This window comes from Vicugna pacos, chromosome 11 (assembly GCF_048564905.1).
Source record: "Vicugna pacos chromosome 11, VicPac4, whole genome shotgun sequence".
In the NCBI taxonomy this organism is placed as follows: Eukaryota; Metazoa; Chordata; class Mammalia; order Artiodactyla; family Camelidae; genus Vicugna; species Vicugna pacos.
Genome location: NC_132997.1, coordinates 4,883,323 through 4,902,087, shown reverse-complemented (window position 1 = coordinate 4,902,087; position 18,765 = coordinate 4,883,323). Strand labels below are relative to the sequence as shown.

Below are 18,765 nucleotides of genomic sequence, written 5' to 3'. Positions count from 1 at the left end.
AGGAATTAAATACAATAGAGATTAACAAGACCATAGGAAAAATCAACAGAATCAAAAGCTGTTTTTTTTGGAAAAGTAAATAAAGTCCACAAACCTCTGGCTAAACTCACAAAGAAGAAAAAAGAGAGAGCACAAATTAGCAAAATAAGAAAGGAAAATGGAGAAATTACAACAAACAAAATAGAAATATAGAATATCATATGAAAATATTATGAAAAAGTATATGGAACCAAACTGGATAACCTAGAGGAGATGGACAAATTTCTGGAAACATACTGTCCACCAAAACTGAATCAGGAAGAAACTGAACACTTGAACAATCTGATCACTAGAAAGGAAATAGAAATAGCAATTAAAAACCTCCCTACAAATAAAAGTCCAGGACCGGATGGCTTCACCAGGGAATTCTACCAAACATAAAAGAAGAACTCACACCAGCCCTTCTCAAACTCTTCCAGATGATTGAAAAGGAGGGAATTCTCCCAAACTCATTCTATGAAGCCACCATCACCCTGATACCAAAACCAGGCAAAGACACTACAAAAAAAAAGAGAATTATAGGCCAATACCACTGACGAACATAAACGCCAAAATCCTCACCAAAATTTTAGCAAATAGACTTCAACTACACATAAAAAAGATTATACATCATGACCAAGTGAGGTTCATCGCAGGGACACAAGGCTGGTTCAACATACACAAATCAATCAATGTAATACATCACATCAACAAGAGAAAGGACAAAAACCACATGATCATCTCAATCGATGCAGAAAAAGCATTTTATAAAATTCAACATCCATTTATGATAAAAACTCTCGCCAAAGTGGGTATAGAGGGAACATATCTCAACATAATAAAAGCTATATATGACAAACCTACAGCCAGCATAGTACTCAACGGTGAAAATCTCAAAAGCTTCCCACTAAAATCTGGACAAGACAAGGATGCCCACTATCACCACTCCTATTCAAAATAGTCCTGGAAGTCCTAGCCACAGCAGTCAGGCAAGAGAAAGAAATAAAAGGGATCCAAATTGGAAAAGAAGAGTTAAAAGTGTCACTATATGCTGATGACATGTTACTATATATAGAAAACCCTAAAAGGTCCACACAAAAGTTTCTAGAGCTGATTGAAGAATTCAGCAAGGTAGCAGGTTACACAATTAACGTTCAAAAATCAGTTGCATTTCTTTACACTAACGATAAATCAACTGAAAAAGAAAGTAAAGAAACACTCCCCTTTAAAATAGCACCCAAAGTAATAAAATATCTGGGAATAAATCTAACCAAGGAGGTGAAAGAATTATACACAGAAAACTATAAACCACTGATGAAGGAAATTAAAGAAGAATTTAAAAAATGGAAAGATATTCCATGCTCCTGGATTGGAAGAATCAATATTGTTAAAATGGTCACACGGCCCAAGGCAATCTACAGATTTAATGCAATCCCTATCCAATTACCCAGGACATATTTCACAGAACTAGAACAAATCATAATAAAATTTATATGGAACCATCAAAGACCTAGAATTGCCAAAGAATTACTGAAGAGAAAGAAAGAGGCTGAAGGAATAACTCTCCCAGACTTCAGACAATACTATAGAGCTACAGTCATCAAGACAGCATGGTATTGGTACCAAAACAGACATATAGACCAATGGAACAGAATAGAGAGCCCAGAAATGAACCCACAAACTTTTGATCAACACATCTCCACAAAGGAGGCAAGAATATACAATGGAATAAAGACAGTCTCTTCAGCAAATGGTGTTGGGAAACCTGGACAGCAGCATGTAAAACAATGAAGCTAGAACACTCCCTTACACCATATACAAAAATCAACTCAAAATGGATTAAAGACTTTAACATAAGAAAAGATACAATGAACCTCCTAGAGGAATACATAGGCAAAACATTATCTGACATACATTTCAAAAATTTTCTCCTAGAAGAAATAAAAGCAAGAATAAACAAATGGGACCTAATGAAACTTACAAGCTTCTGCAGAGCAAAGGAAACCAGAAGTAAAGGAAGAAGAAAACCTATGGAATGGGAGAAAATTTTTGCAAATGTAACCGACAAAGGCTTGATCTCCAGAATATATAAGCAGCTCATACATCTCAATAAGAAAAAAATAAACAACCCAATCCAAAAATGGGCAGAAGACCTAAACAAGCAATTCTCCAAGGAAGACATACAAATGATCAAAAAGCACATGAAAAAATGCTCAATATCACTAATTATCAGAGAAATGCAAATCAAAACTACAATGAGGTATCACCTCACACCAGGCAGAATGGCCGTCATTCAAAAATCCACAAATGACAAATGCTGGAGAGGCAGTGGAGAAAGGGGAACCCTCCTGCACTGCTGGTGGGAATGCAGTTTGGTGCAGCCACTGTGGAAACAATGTGGAGATTCCTCAAAAGACTAGGAATAGACTTACCATATGGCCCAGGAATCCCACTCTTGGGCTTGAATCCAGAAGGAAATCTACTTCAGGATGACACCTGCACTCCAATGCTCATAGCAGCACTATTTACAATAGCCAAAACATGGAAACAGCCTAAATGTCCATCAACAGGTGACTGGATAAAGAAGATGTGGTATGTTTATACAATGGAATACTACTCAGCCATAAAAACCGACAACATAACACCATTTGCAGCAACATAGATGCTCTTTGAGAATGTCATTCTAAGTGAAGTAAGCCAGAAAGAGAAAGAAAAATACCATATGAGATCGCTATTGTGTGGAATCTAAAAAACCAAAACAAACAAACAAACAAAAACAAAGCATAAATACAGGACAGAAATAGACTCATGGACAGAGAATACAGACTTGTGGTTACCGGGGAGGGGGTAGAGGGTGGGAAGGGATAGACTGGTATTTCAAAGTTGTAGAATAGATAAACAAGATTACACTGTATAGCACAGGGAAATATACACAAAATGTTATGATAAATCACAGAGAAAAAAATGTGACAATGAGTGTGTATATGTCCATGAATGACTGAAAAATTGTGCTGAACACTGGAATTTGACACAACACTGTAAAATGATTATGAATCAATAAAAAATGTAAAAAAAGAAAAAGAAAAGTCCGATGTTGCCACTGTTTGCACAGGAAGTCTGAAATGTTCACAGCGAGATCACAGAATTAAACTAAGTCATAAGCAGAATAATATTTCCAGGTAGTCAGTCATAATGGACAATTTGCTACCCTGAAGCACTAAGCAAAGGAATAAAAAAAAAATAACGTTGTTTAAGACTTCCTTTACAAACAGGAAAGTTAAGACTGTAAGAAAGTGCAACAGCGCCACCTATGGCTTAAAAGGCCTTCCAGGTTGCCTGGAAAGATGCAACACAAAAATTGTCTGTGGATCAGAAACAAGAATCAGATAACTAAATGCTTTTGTAGCACATACTGCACTTCGCTTCAGGAAAGGGAGGGGTATTCAGTACTTAATCAGATATTGCTAATACTCCTGAATATATACAAAAGACACAGGCTCATGGAAACTCATCTTTGAAGTGGAAAGAATCCAGTCCAGCCACTTCATTTTACAGGAGGGGAGACTGAGATCTGGGATCTATCCTCCTGGCCATCAGCAGCAAAGCTCTCCTAGTCCTCATGTCTTGCACTGTAGCAAAAACCAACAGACCTGTACTAGCCCTATATTCATAAATGTCATGTCTGTATTTTTTCCAACAGTAGGTAATCTAAGTATCTTGCAAAATACTTCTCAAAGAGCCAGGAAGTCATAGAAGTGTATTGAAATACAAAAACATTTATTTACATATTAAAACAGCATGAGCTTTTTTCTATTAAAAAAGCTGACATGTCAAATCAATGTTTTGATATTTTAAAACCTATTAAGAGTGCAGAAAAATAAATCAAAATTTTCTTTAATCACAAAAGAGAGAAGCTTATTCCCTGAAAATGATCAATGTGGATTTTTCTAAACTTAATGCTTCTGGTCAGATTCCTACGAATTTAAATGTCTGAGTGTATAGTTACACGGCAGCATGTACACTGAGTTGTAACAATACACATTCTGTGTAAATAATCTTCAAGGTCGTCTGCTTAAGTCAATTTAACTAGTCCCTGTCTCAATAGAATGATACAGATTTCATTAAAACTTCATACTGCACGCACACACACACACAAAACACTGAATCCTTGTTACTTTAAGCCATATTCATATATATCCATATTGAATATGCATCAGAAACAAGCCACCCTCTTTAGTATTCACAGTTGATCCTTCTAAACTATCTGTCATTGTGACAGCACATTTTTACTAAGCAGCTCTTGAATGCTTTGTATACAAGGCATCTACCTCTCACAGTCAGACACGGTAAACGGCATCACTCAAATTTCACAAATGAGGAAATATACTTAAGCCATGGAAACAACATACATATTTATCATCAGTAAAGAAAAGAGTAAAGATTTTACTTTCAATATTCACTGACAAACTTTTCCTCCATACTAAGACTACATACATAAAATAAATTCAGTCACTGTAAATTATTCTGTCAAAAAGCACCACTAGAGAAAAACAAGCAACATCAATAGCAATGATTGGACTTTCAAAGCCCACTCCTATTTTGCACTATAATCATTTTTAATGTTTTGTTTTTAGTGCTTACATAGCACTAAAATAAAGAAAACATAAACTATTTAAGTCATTACCTGAGAATGCAACATTTGTGAAAATGTACAATTTTAATTTATGCCACTCTGTCTCACATTCTCAATGGTGTCTCTCCTCTGAAGGCCTCATCAGGCTGAGATCGCCAAAATCGGTCATTTATGGACTCACAGGTGTTCTGGAAACCACTCAACGGGAGGCTGATCAGAGGAGAAATTGAGAATGCATCCTGTGCAGCCTGGGTTCCAGCACCGAGCTAGGCACCGCCAGCTGCGTTTGATTTGGGACAAGCTGCCCACCTCTCAATCCCTCAGCTACAAAAAGGCGACATTTATACCTATCGTCAAATACCTGCTTTGAAGTAAAACATGAGAAAAACAGTTTAGCCTTTGGTAGGTGTCCACTCACAGCAAGCTTGGTCATTATGATGATGAGGATTACTTTTAATAAGTTAAGCGAGACCAAAAATTAGAAATCACCATAAAGGAGAAACATTTTAACTCAATAAGCATTTCCTTTTGAATGGATTGAAGAAAGTTCTAATGATTTTTTTAATAAACCAAATTTTGTCCATTAATTTTAGATTTACAGGTTTATAGACAAGTCTCCAAAAAAAGAATTAGAGGCCTCTAACCTCTGCATACTAAGAAAGTAAAGTTTAAAAAAATTATGGGAGAGCGTATACCTCAGTTGAGATAGTATGTGCTCAGCACGCGTGAGGCCCTCAGTTCAGTCCCCAGTAACTCCATTTAAAAACTTTTTTTTTTTAAAAAGGAGAATTAAAGGGAAAAGATGGAGGACTACGGAATTTTTTTAGAGAATCCACTCAGATTTAAGATGGGGAAAAAATATCCATTTATCACAGGAAATCTTGAGAACTATGTAAACCGGATCTGAGTTGTCTAGTCTTTAACATTATTCATGAATTCATATTACCAAGTCTTAAAACTACCTGATAACCCACAGTGGTGATAGTGATCATAAAACCTGCCAATGCGGATCGAACTCCGGCTAGGGCTGCTCTGTTCTGACATCTCTGTCCCTGAGGCCTCACCAGGCTGACAGCACTAAATTTTGTCATTCATGAGCATCTCGTGTAAGTCTTCCATTTGTGCTTCTCAGTCTCCTCTCACCAGCTCCTCTGAGGGAAGCACTGTTATAAACTTCCCCACCCGCAGATAAGGCCACTGAGGCACAGAAACTAAACCTGCTCCAGGTCGCATCGGCATTAAAGGACGTCTGTATTTCTGCTGTTTTGCGATTGATAAAGGAATTTGAGATATCAATACAAGATAGACTGTTAAATAATCAAGTCTGTCAGGTCTTCACCTCAAAGAGCAGATACTATAAATTCCTGATGTAGGAAGAGTCTGCCGCCACAAAAATGACTCAGCTAGAAATTAATATCCAAGATGAAGCAGCGGATACACATAAATATTCACGACTGTCAACTTCACTCACGGGTCTTGGCCCTTCACTGCCTGAACTGGGGTGAAATCCCCACCCGTGTCTGGGAGGGAAGAGCGGCTCTTCCAGGTCTCACCCAGGCTTCACGGGCTGTTTCTCCCTACAGACTGTCCTAAACGATTAAAAAGCTCTCAAGATTTTTACACCAGGCAAAACTGAAAGACATTTCTGCATATGGAGCACTTTCTCAGGCTTAAACCATTTTTGCCTACACTCAGCAAGGGGGAAAAAAGAAACATGACTCTGCAAAGTCTCTTAGCCTTACCACTCACAGGAGTTGAATGATCTCAGCACAAGATGACCCTTCACATTACAGGATGAGAACAAAATAAAGCCGCCCCAACAACAGGCACTCCCAGAGACAGCGCTCAGTAGCCTTCTGCATACTCACGGTTGTGCAGCCCTCACCACCATCTATTTCCAGAACACTTCATCACCCCAATAGAACACCCCTGTCACTAGCAGTCACTCCACAACCCTCCTCCACCCAGCCCCTTGCAACCATCATCTGCTCTCTGCCACTGCATGAGCCTATTCTGGGCATTTCAGATCACTGAAATCAACAATATGCGGCCGTTTGTGTCTGGTTCCTTTCAATTAACGTGCTGTTATCAAGGCTTTCCCATGTTGAAGTGGTATCAGCATGTCTCTTTCCTTTGAAAATGTTAAACTTTATTAGAAGGTGGTAAATACTATCAAAAATAGTAGAGAGGGGTATAAGGGATGGGGTTTCAAAGGGAAAAGGCCGGGTTGAGCAGTCAGGGTGGACTTCCCAGAGCAGATGGATTTTTCATATTCCCCTTTATTTATTTTTTCTTTTTTATTCACTCTTATGTCTGAATAATGTTCCGCTAAATGGAGATACTACATTTTGTTCATCCATTCAGCAGCTATATATGGACGAGGTCCAGAAGAATGAGTGTAAGTGGTGGCTAGCAAGGCCGGCATTTAAGCAAAGGGCAAGATGTGCTTTCAAAAAAAAAAAAAAGTGAACAATCAGAGGCACAAGGAAATTCAGCGCATTTCTGAGAAAGTGCATGGTTGCTTCAGTAGGACTGCCGTGCAGGGCTGTGGGGGAGAGTGACAGGAGACACAGTGAGGGAGTCACCTGAGAATATTCCCCACTGCAAGCAGCTCAGCCAATTCTCCTCCCTCATCCTGTATTTTAGAGACATTTTTGCTAGCTTTTCTCTTATTTCAAGTAAAAGTACTTCAGTTACACATCTGATCATCTGCATCAGACCACATTAGCTCCAAGCCACAGAAAATCATTCACTGACCGGAGCAGCTCCAAGACATAACATTGATGGACCAGGGAGTCCTGCAGCATCGCATCCTGCAGGCACAAACCACACATGTTCCCTGGTGATGTCCAGAAAGTAAAAGGCATGGAAATATCTCACTGCTGCTGCACGACATCTGCCCCCAAATTGCTCCCAAGTCATGCTGGCACAGCACTACTCAACCCTCGCACTACCCAAAAAAAAAAAAAAAAAAGAGAGAGAGAAAAGGAAAGAAAAGAAAAGAAAAGAAAAGAAAAGAAAAGAAAAGAAAAGAAAAAGAAAAGAATAAAGCTAAGAAAGCAAATTTAGGTTCTTCCATTGAAAACCAGCAACCATCACTGCCAGTATCTGAGCTGGAATGATCCTGACTTCAAAAACCACTGTGCAGTTACTATTCAAACGTGACAGACATATATGTATTTCACGTAGATGATATTACAGTGGGATTTTTCTTTTCGAAATTTCCAGTTGCAACATTAGCACAAGAAAGTTTATGTTTCAGTTTTTAAAAAAATCAATTATTTTCCACTTTCTTAATTTTGAACCTATTATTATTTTATAAAGGGAGCTATGCTGCAGATTATAAACCAAATATCTGGCTTCTGCAAAAAAGACCTATATGACTTCACTATTTCAGAGCAAGCTTTAATGATGCTTTCAAAAGTGGGGTCTAGGGCGCTCACTAACAGCTCTTTAAATACTGACAAAGATGTGCTATTATGTAATGCAAAGGGTCTACCTACACATCAACTCAGAAACCAAAGAAACTACACGAAAGCCTTAGTTTATCATTTTAAAATATTCCTATTATTTTGAATATTAAATTTCTTAAAAGATAAGATTTTTTTTGAGAAAGACATCAGTTGTATTAAATTTCCTCTCACCAAGAAAGCAATCTTTATCAAGAATTAATACCCCTATGGAAATCCAAAAGACGGGACGTTTCTAGCTAAGTTAACCTACAGATCTCAACACAAGACTAAATCCTATCAAATCTCACTTGAACGAGCTCAGCAAAGTCCTGGGCTACTCTGGAACTTAGCTCTTCTTTTCCATATGTTGGCAGAGCTAAGATCATCACACACAAGGCAGGGAAGGAGAGAAGAGGTAAGTCCACCTGGCAGCCTCCATCTGTTTACTTCCAGCCACAAGGTGTCGCTAGAGCGACCCCGCTAACAAGCCCTCCCCATAAGGAAATCCGGCATCCACACTGCCCCTGCGGTCCCCAAGCAGCCCCGATGCCCCTCTCCCACTGGTGGCCTCCGAGCCTGTGAATGGTCTTCTAATGACCCTCCCAGTTGGTGACACCCTCCCCCTCTTCCCTGCTACACACACACACACACAGCCAAGGCAGCCTTCCCAAAGCACAAATTTGATTACATCTCCCCCACTTCAAACCCTTCAGAGGCTCCCTGGTAGAGTTCTAGCCCCACCCCCGACCCTGCTTGCCTATCCTCACCTCAGTACCAGGTCCCCAGTGACCTCAGGGGCCCTGTGACTGCTGCTTCCCACTAGCCTCCAGGCTCATTTTAACTGTTTGTCAAGGAAGCCTTCCTTCCCTCCAACCTCCGCACTTTGGATTAGGTGCCCTGCTGTGTTAATAGAACATTTTAATCTAAGTCAACTTCTGACACTGCTAAGCTCTCAAGAAGCAAGTACATTTTGCTTACTACTGTGGGTCCACCCCCTCTCCCCTAGGCACTCAGAATTGCGTGTGTTATGAATAAAAGAATGAAGGGGTGGGACTCAAAAGGACAGGCAGAGCTGCTCTCCTAAGGGTCACTTCCTGCTGACACCATTCACTGCCTCCTCTGTGTCAGTTCTAGTAAAAACCAAGCTCCTCCAAAGCCCTCCACCCCTAGGCCCTCTCCAGTGTCCTTCAAAGCAGGGTCACCCACCACCCTGGACCACACAGGGCAGTCTCCCCGAGTCCCCACCCCACAAGCCTCCAGGCCTCTACCCGGGCTGCTCCTGCCTCCTGAGTCACCCTCTTGATTCCTTCTCATGGCTGACTCTTACTCTGTCCTCAGAACTGAATGTAGAGCCAATTTCTTCCAGGAAGTCCTCCCTGATGATGTCCTTTAGCTCTTGGCTGGGCTCCGTCTACAGCAGCACTTCTTGGCGACCAACTGGTATTTGTCCACCTGTTCCTTTGAGACCATGAACTCTTGGAGGCCACGTGGGAAAAAGGAGTGAGGTGACAAGAGGGGTGGGAAGAGCAAACAGCAAAATCACAGCTCAAGTCCCAAATTCAAGGATTCTGTCTCAGATAAAAAGAATAAAATGTTTCATAGGTGTGTCATTTGGCTATGATTTTTGTGGCTCATGGAAAACAAGAGCTTGGTGTTCAAGCCTAAAATCCAAGTTACATGCAAAGAAATGTATATATTCATATCCAAAGGAAACCAGAGCTGCTCAACAACACTTTGCAGTTAAAATCCAAAGGAACTTTGATAAAGGCAATCTCCCTCTCTCTATTTTTATTTATTTTCTTTTGGTATCATATAGTTTTAGAAGTATTTGTATAACTAAGTGATGGCTGCAGCCTATGATTCTGCACTGGAGTGTTTGGGGCTAAGGAAGCCCAGATTACATGCACTGTGTAAATGCAATCACACCAACACAATGACAGGCGCCCTAGTGGCAGAGCTGAAGTTCCAAAGCAGAGAATCTTATGTTGGAAGATATCTCTCAGTAGAAAGTAAGAAATGCAATGTTCTGTACTCAATTTCATTCGCTTTATGGGCCATTAACAGATAGTATATCTTGTCTAATGAAACCCGAAAATATATTGTCATCTTCGATTTTCTCCATCTGACTGTTTTATGTTTAATTTGGATATCAAACCCTCACTCCATACGGAAAGCTCAGGCCTACGCTGCAGCACAGTTACATCCCGTGGAAGAAAGCGGATCAAGGGAGAACTGGAGAGTTTCCCTTCAGAAGCTGCTAAGTGTGGTTTTGCACCTGTACATCATTTACAACCACACCATCGTCAAAAGAGTAAGACCTTACATCTGTGGAGCAAAAAGCACTGCGGTGCTTCCGAACCATCAAAGAACACTGAGCTTTGTGCAACAGTCCTGAGGCACTTAAAGCGTACTTTCTCTGAAAGGGTCCGAAACTGACTCACTTCACCATTTCAGGTACAACGGGGAGGTACCGGAATTAGTAGAGAGAACATGCCCTTGAAGTCTGACAAGGCCCTGCTTGAATCCTGCTACAGCATTTACTAGCCGCTAAATGGACCAATTCCTTAACCCCTCTGAGAAGGCTTCCCAATCTTCAAAACAGGGCTGCCACCGCCCATTTGGGAGGCATGGATGTGAATGCAACACGCAAGTAGGGCGGCCGACTGGTACGTGACACGGGGCCTGGCTAGTTTCCCTCAGCTGCCCTTCTCCCCCTTTAAACTTGCACTTTTCCCCCTGGTACGGGTGAAGCCCCCGGAACAGACTGCCCGATTCTTCTGTGTATCCCTGGATACATACCTTACCCTTAGGAGGCCAGAAAAACAACTGCCTCCTCCCCAGTCACTATCAATATTCTTAAGAGTCTGGGTATTTTTAACTCTATTTTTCAGGGAGACTATTCCAGAATTGTTCAACCACCTTTCTCCAGGTTGGCTCCTCTCCCAGCGCCCATCCCTTCTCACTTCAAATCTTCTGTCTGATTGCCTTTTGTTCGTGGGAAAGAGAGTCCGCTAGGGTGCGGACTCCCGAGGCCTCCCTCCCTTCCTCACAGGAGAGTGTGACTACATTCTCCCAACTCCCCACTGCGACTCCAGCTTCTGAGGAGTTTCCCCTTGTGGACCCTGCAGCCTCTGGATCGTCCCAAGATGTGCACACGTGGCCAAAACCCTCCCTTCAGATTTCTTCCTGGGTGGCCCTGCCCAACCCCCAGAACCTTAAGGATAAATGCCATTGCTCTGAAAATCACAAACGCCGCTGACTGACACACCAAAGCTGCATGGTCTGGGCTTTCCTCCAAACCAGGCACAGCCCTGCCCCCACCAGCCAAAGTCTGCACCTCTTGAGATGAGCTGATCCACTTGCACGGCTGTGAACACCAGCTAAGAATGACGAATCCTAACGTGTATCTCTAGTCCGGCTCCTTCACCTGAGCCCCAGGCTCATAGACCCGAGTGCCTCTTGGAAGTCCTAACTTGGATGACAAATGGCATCTTAAAAATGCCTTATGTCAAAAAAAAAAAAAAAGCCTTATGACCACCATTTACTCTAGACTTCGATTCCTGGCAGGTACCTCCCAGGCTCCCCATTTTAGTAACAGCCCCATCACCCACCTAGGTTTTTGAGGTCACATTCAATTTCCACTGTTCCCTCCACCTGGCCCTGCCCTGGAATCAGTCTTGTCATTTCTGTCGCTAAGCCAGTCTCAAGTCTGGTTCTGCAGGGAGCACGGATGGAAACCGTTAAGCTCACAGCAAGGTGCACTGAGTCACAGTCCTCCGATGGGAGTTCCCTGGAGGGATAGGCATCTCCTGCTGCCGGTCACCTCAGAAGGCACTGGATTCTCACAAAGAAGGACCAGGAGAAGGGACTCAAGGATCTCCCGTGGTCTGAGCTTTGAAGGGCCCGAGGTTTGGGGGAGCTCCTAGTTAGCTGACACTCATGTCAGTGAGTAGATGAGGATGGTAGGAACCCAGGCAAGTCTGTTCTCGCTCCAACCCCTTTTCTCTCGGGAGCCACGGGAAAGGCCTGTTTCCAGGGCACAGACCAGACATCACAGATCCCAGCCTGCATTTGCCAACCCAGACAGCCTTGACTCCTACTTGCGACTCTTACTTTTGTTCTGTTCCCCCCCCAGAATGTGATGGACTCTTTCAGAAAGTCTGGACTGTCTCAAGCGAGACCAAGTCAGTGAAGGATGAAGTGTCCACATTTGGACCAGAGCATGAAAGGAGAAACAAGGCCTCATGTCCAGCATGACGGTGGTGGCCAAACCCTTCCCCTGGGTGAGATGAAACAGGGTCGGGGTGAGAATGCAAGGTCCCTTCACGGCTGACAGGGGTGTTGGAGACTCACTACCGCAAAATAACGACATGGCCGTCAGTGGTGGACATCAGCTGCAACAGACACAGAGTCAGCTATTAACTGCCAAAAAGGGGTAAAAGTAAAGGCCGGTGCAGGGAGGCCTGCACGGCTGCTGAGGCAAACCACAGACCCGGCTCTGAATACCCACTGGCTGAAGAAGAGAGGAAGCTACGGTCCCCTTTAGCGGTCCCTGTGTCCACCAGATCCAAGTGAACCAGCTCCTTAGGACAAGGCAATGTTTTCCTGATACTTAGAAAAACCAGCCTCATAAAGGGAACAAAAGAGTGGCATGGTTTTAGACCCGCTCCTGCCCCTCTATGAATGCAAAATAAAGTAAATGGCTCTGGGAAGGTGAATGCAAAAATAAAACCAGAAAAACAAAAAACTGGTGACTGCTTCCTCCAACAGAGTCCACTGCAGCTGCTCACCCCCGAGCCGGCCACTTCCTCACCAGTGACCGCCGGCCAGGAAGCACAGTCACGCACGTCACACAGCGACAGCCAGGAACCGTGTGCCGAGCACGTTTGTGTAAAAGCCAGAATCAAGCAAGGTGCTGCAGATTTTGACTTTCCAAGTTTAAGTACTCCATGAAAAAAATCCCTCAGCAGCCGCCTAAATCAATTCGCATCTCTCTTCTTCAAAACAAATAAACAAAGTTAGTAAGAGAGCATTTGTTACCAAATATAAGGAGGAACAAACAGGTTCCTCAAAGCAAGGACTTTAACAGGTATCAAACTCCAGTGGGTGATGTGCTAACAGAGCAAAAATTCCAAAAAACTAGAAAATAAGAAGATGACTAGGATAATATATGAATCATGGCAACTGTTAAGTTTTTGCTTTTTAAAGCGATGGAGACAGCACAGAGGGCGATCTGGCTATTCCAATGCAGGGTGTGCACAGCCCACATTTTCAGACCCAACAACATGCTCACAGGGTGGTATAAGAGAAAAAGGAAAATAGAAAAAGGAAAAGAGGAAAAGCGAAAATAAGAAACACACAAGAACAAAAATAACTGACAGCATTTGCAAGAAATTACGTGAGTGTGATGAGGACAGGGACGCGGGGACGGTGAGACCCACCCTCACCTCCTGATCCAGGGAAGGCAGGGGCCTGAGGGGAGCGGTGCTGCCGGGGGACCCCAACGTGGTCAGCGCCCCAAACCAAAACTTCACCTAGTTGCGTGTAGACAGCTTTTGGGCTACAAAATGTGTTCACACTTCAAGCTGGACAATGTTACTCACTCCCACCAAGAGGAACAGGGGAGAATTAGGTTCTGCTCCTGAACCAAAGCATTGTTTAAAAAATTAATGACTGTGGAATAGTAAAAGCAACTATGGAGTAAAAGTGACTGGAGGAGAACGTGCTTGACCCGAGCTCACTGGCCGCGTTATCTCACTGACGTTCAGATGCTGGCTGAGCCCTTGTGGTACCAAAACAGACAGACCCACAAGGAGGGAGGTTTAATGCGCTGCTGTATTTTGATGCCTGGAGCCATGCCTGGTACACGAGGTTCTGGGTAAACAATGGTGACAGTGTCAACCACTATGGGCTAAGCACACATCCAGCTACTCCACCAAATCCCAAGGGCAGACTTCAAAAGGCAAAAACAATCTGGCATTCTCTGGTGGGTCTGCAGACTCAAAGCCAAGCAGTTGCTGAGCAAAAATGTCACCAGTGCCTCCTTTGACGAAAGAGGAGGCACTGGCCTGGGGGCTGGTGCAGGGCTCCGGGCTTCCACTGCTCACCCACCAGTCTGTCCAGGGCGAGAAGGTGGTCCCTGCTTACATTGCACCGATGCGCCTACCTTGAATGACGCCTTGGGACTCAACAGGAGGTGACAGGTCAGGTGAACGGAGCCAGCCTTGGTGTAGCACGGTTCTGGCAGCTATGCCCTCAGCAGTGCCCAGTTTCCTAAACCTGACACCTCATCTCCAAGGAGCAGAAGGGTAGTGTGGGCATGTAGATCACAGGACCATGTGAGGACAAGTACAGATCATGGCCACGACATGCCTCTCCCCTTCCTTAAGCCATAGAGGAATGTCCGGGGAGGAAGTGAAAATTAATCCAGAGCCCGCCAGGCACCATACGCAGGTGGGACACGGATCCCCTTTGTCTGTCATTCACAGGACTGGTGTGGATTTTCTTTTTATCAATTCTCTGGCATCTTCTCCTCCATCTTACCAACAACAAGAAAGGAGAATCTGACCTTAGAATCAGACAATCACAGAGCCCCTCCTGCACAGCGGGCCCGGCAGCACGTGTCATGTCCTCCGACCGTCACCTGTGGGACCGCCATGAACGCTCTCGAGACTCAAGGCCCGAGACCGCAGGCCGGGGGGGACACAGCTCCCCTCAATCTCCCCAGTAAAGGGGGACCACCTCTCGGCAAAGACATCTCACCCTCTTCTGCCCGAGGGACAGCTTGAAAGATACACAGGGAAACATAGTAGAGGGTGAGGGGGTAGGCAGCCCAGAAGAGCTCGTCTGCCCTTCCAAGGCAGAGTGGGGCCTTTGCCATAATCACAGGGACAAAGTGAGGACGAATTTTTCCCTGCTCTGTTCCATTCTCCGTGACACGCCTTTCCCTGCATAAGGAGCTCATTCGGATGCCCCTGGCAGTGTTTCTGATGTCCTAAATTGGCATGGTGGCTGTCAGGCAGGGGAGAGGGCCTGAGCCGTGCTAGTGCTGGGCCTGGGAGGCAGGAGACACCGGCTCCACCCCGAGCTCAACCAGCACCTCGTTCTGCGTCTCGGGAATCAGAGTCTCATCTATAAGCGAAGGGATGAAACTGTCCCAGGACAGGCTGTCCAACAGGAATGAAATGAGAGTCATGTAAATAATGTTTCCCAGTTGCCACGTTTAAAATGTAAAAAAAAAAAAAAACAAGTAACTGATTTTAAGAACAGACCTTACTTATTCTACTGTATGTAAAATACTATCATTTTGACATGTAATCAATATAGAAAGTAACAAGATAGTTTATATTCTTTTTACTAGACAAGTTTCAGCATCTGATGTGCATTTGACCTACAGCACATCTCAGCTCAGACCAGCCTCCTCCCCAGCACTCCTAACATCAGTGGCTGTGGCTACTCTATTGGACAGCAACTCCAGGGGTCCCACCAAGTTTCCTGGCTGAAAAGGGGGAGTAAGTGTCCACACTAACCCTAAAAGTATCTCTCTGAAACAAAAGCAGATTTACTTTTAAATGTCTGAAAACCGGCGGGCTGCACCTCCTTCCCGCCTTGGCTACAAGACAGCCCTCCTCCTTGCTGATCCCATTCTGGATGTAGGGAAGCAATCTTTCACACAGCCAGGGTGGCCCGGCCTTCAGGTTGACTTGCCTGCTGTCTGTGTCCAGTCCCACGATGTCCTCCTACTCAAATAGGATGTAGAGGAGGGGGGTCTTCTCCCCAGAATTTTCGGGGGCCCCATCCAGCCACTTGGACTTGGGCAAGATGAAGAGTGACTCAGTGAAGTCGTCGATCCTCTTCTCCACCAGCCTGCAGTCCTCGTAGATTGAAGGCCACGTCGGTGCGCGGCTGCTCGGCCACCTCCCCATACAGCACAAAGACAAAGAGCTGAGAGTCATAGCGCGTGGTGCCATACAGCTCCTCTGTGCATGGAGCTTCTAGAAGGTCTTGGCCAAGAGGCAGTTGGTAATGGTGACAAGGCCCACGACATTGCGGTGGGTCTGGGAGTCACTCCATCCATTCTCGGGCACATAGTGATACCTATAGTAGATACAGAGTGCCCACTGGGAGCCGCACGGGCTGATTTGGCTCACCAAGGAGATTCCATTATAGATGCAAAAGAAATTCTCTAAGATGATCCCCACGGGTTGGACGACAACGGGGAGAGTCTGGTGGTCCTCAGCACACTGCACGTAGTCAGGGGCGCTCATGTTGCAGTCCCTGCCGAGAAGGGAGGGTAAATCGATGTACATACTGTGCTGTGGGCTGCGGGCCTCACTGGGTTGCAGCGACCTGGTGTGCACCAGCCAGAAGGCAAGGGAAGTCCAAGCAAATCGTGGATAAGTTTGTCCTCAGCGTCTGCACATGGCTACTGAAGCTCAGATCACATTGCCCAGCTTTTGGTCTAGGCTTCCATCCCCTGCAGAAAAGGGTCATTTCTTGTTTTCTGTTTCCAACCACCTAGGCAGGCCCTGATGCAGTCGGTGCTCAAAACTGCTGAATAAAGGAATGAATAAAGGAACTGCTTCCCCACCCCTCAGCAGGATATAATGCAAAGAACCATAGTAGGATCAAAATATCTGGATTTCAACTCCAATTTATTTGAACTCCTAAGGTGCAGAATAATGGGTAAGAAAACTTGCTTTGGGGAGGAGGGTACAGTTCAGTGGTAGAGCATGTGCTTAGCATGTTCAAGGACCTAGGCTCAATCCTCAGTACCTCATTTTAGAACAATGAAACAAATAAATAAACTTAATTAACCCCCTCAAAAAATATTTTCTCAATTCAAAATTCAAAAAAAAAACCCACCTTGCAATTGACACAACATTGTAAACTTGACTATAATTCAATTAAAAAAAAACTCCTTGCCTTACAAGAATATATCTGGATTATGGAATTATGCAGATGTAAAATGCCTAGGGTACCACCTGCATAAGAAGAAGGAACTGTACAAGTGTACTATCCCTCATTTATGAGCTATTTTTCCTTTGGGGAGGTTATAACCTCTCAGAGATATTTTTCTCATATTAAAAAAAAAAACAAAATATTACCTGATTCTCCATACTGCTGAAGAATCAGATAACCCTATGAAAGCATCTGAACCACAGAGTTTATTCAATAAATGTTTGTTGAATGAATGAATAAACAAGCAAAATGAATGCTGCTCCCTGCCACAGACCATCATAATGGTATTGCTTGGAAATGCCAAGCCCACATTCCACCCAAATCTACACTAACCACGTGGTTGACCTGGGCAGACCTGTGTGCTTCTCTAAACACCAGTTTATTCATAAATAGAAATGAGGGCAATAACACAAACCTAAAAGGATTAGTGAGTCACGAATGAATAGTACCCCAACTTTGCAAGATGGAACCATTAAAGAAAATTGGGCAAAGAGCCCATAGGCCCTCTCCATATTATCTCTTACAACTACATGGGAATCTACATTACATCTAAAAATAAAAAGTCTAATATTTTAAAGAGGCTATTGTGTTTAAATGAGCTCACTGTCTCAAATAAGGAACACACAGTACAATTAAGACAATGCGCAGCCCATGAGATGCACTCAGTAAATATTCCCACTGAACCCACTGGTCCCTCCAACTTCAGAGCATGAGGATGTGTCCTTGTGGCCAGAGGCCACTGCACCTGAAGCTAACAAAGCTAATGGTCCCCACTTTCAAAAGCCCTTGCCACCAACCTAGGTCTAATTTTGTATTTGTAATTTTTTTTTCTTTTTATTAAATAGAAATCCCCAATTGCATAGCCTTCAGGTCACCAAAACCTGGCCACAGAGATCATGATGGCAGCCCTTCTTGGTGAAACAATAAAATGAAGAGCCATTTCCACAAGACCTCTGTGTAAATCTACTAGGGAACTTCATCCTGGACTGAGAGGAAGAGGACTGGGGAGGAGGGGGAAATCTGAGGCACACAGACCCATGGGCCACCTGTCCCACAATGGACATTACACTCAACCCTCACCCTCCAGGAACTTCAAAATACACACAGACAGAGTGCTGTGGACAATATATATGTATTTTTAAAGAAATTCCGACTCTCTAGCAGGTCTTGTATCTACAGAGACACAAATGGCTTATGTGTATAATGTTTCACAAAAGCCTTAAAATATTACCACCCCAACTTGACACATTAAGAAACTAGGGATAGAGGTTTATCACATTGTGCAAGATTAGAGAGATGCCACATCAGACACCATATTTAAACCCAAGCCTTTGCTCCAGTGCTCACACAAGAAAGTGTGACATAATGCCCCTTTCCTGCCCTCTCCCTGCAATCAATCTCTGAAGAGTCTTTTCTGTGCCACGTGGAATCACAATCACATCAATTTACCACAAAGAGCTATGTGACTCCTTGGAGGACGTGTCAAAATCTAAAGGGTTGGGATGGGAGGAGAGATTTGCATTTTCTGTTTCTCAAAGGAAACATGGCTTTAAAAGAAACTGAAAAGCACTTATCTAGTCTAAGCCCTCATTGTGCAGAGAAGGAAATGGAGGCTCAGAAGAGATGAGGAAAGGGACTTATTAACAAATATTGCCTAAGTGCAGCACCAAGCCAGCCCTGGGCCCTTCTGGGGGAGTACCT

At 43.7% G+C, this 18,765-nt stretch overlaps 1 protein-coding gene across 10 annotated transcripts in view; it reads right to left on the bottom strand.

Annotated features, from left to right (window-relative positions):
• LOC140699564 (trafficking protein particle complex subunit 9-like) overlaps window positions 1-18,765 on the bottom strand; it is a 217,174-nt gene that overhangs the window by 185,098 nt on the left and 13,311 nt on the right. Inside the window, exon 1 of one of the 10 annotated variants that reach the window (XR_012077736.1) lies at window positions 9,431-9,703. The exons of 5 other annotated variants lie outside the window; for them this stretch is intronic. The gene's annotated coding sequence lies outside the window, so the exon portion shown is untranslated. Of the gene's footprint in view, window positions 1-9,398; window positions 9,704-18,765 lie in introns of those variants that run through there. 4 more of the 10 variants (XR_012077738.1, XR_012077737.1, XR_012077743.1 and 1 more) reach the window with 4 other exon arrangements.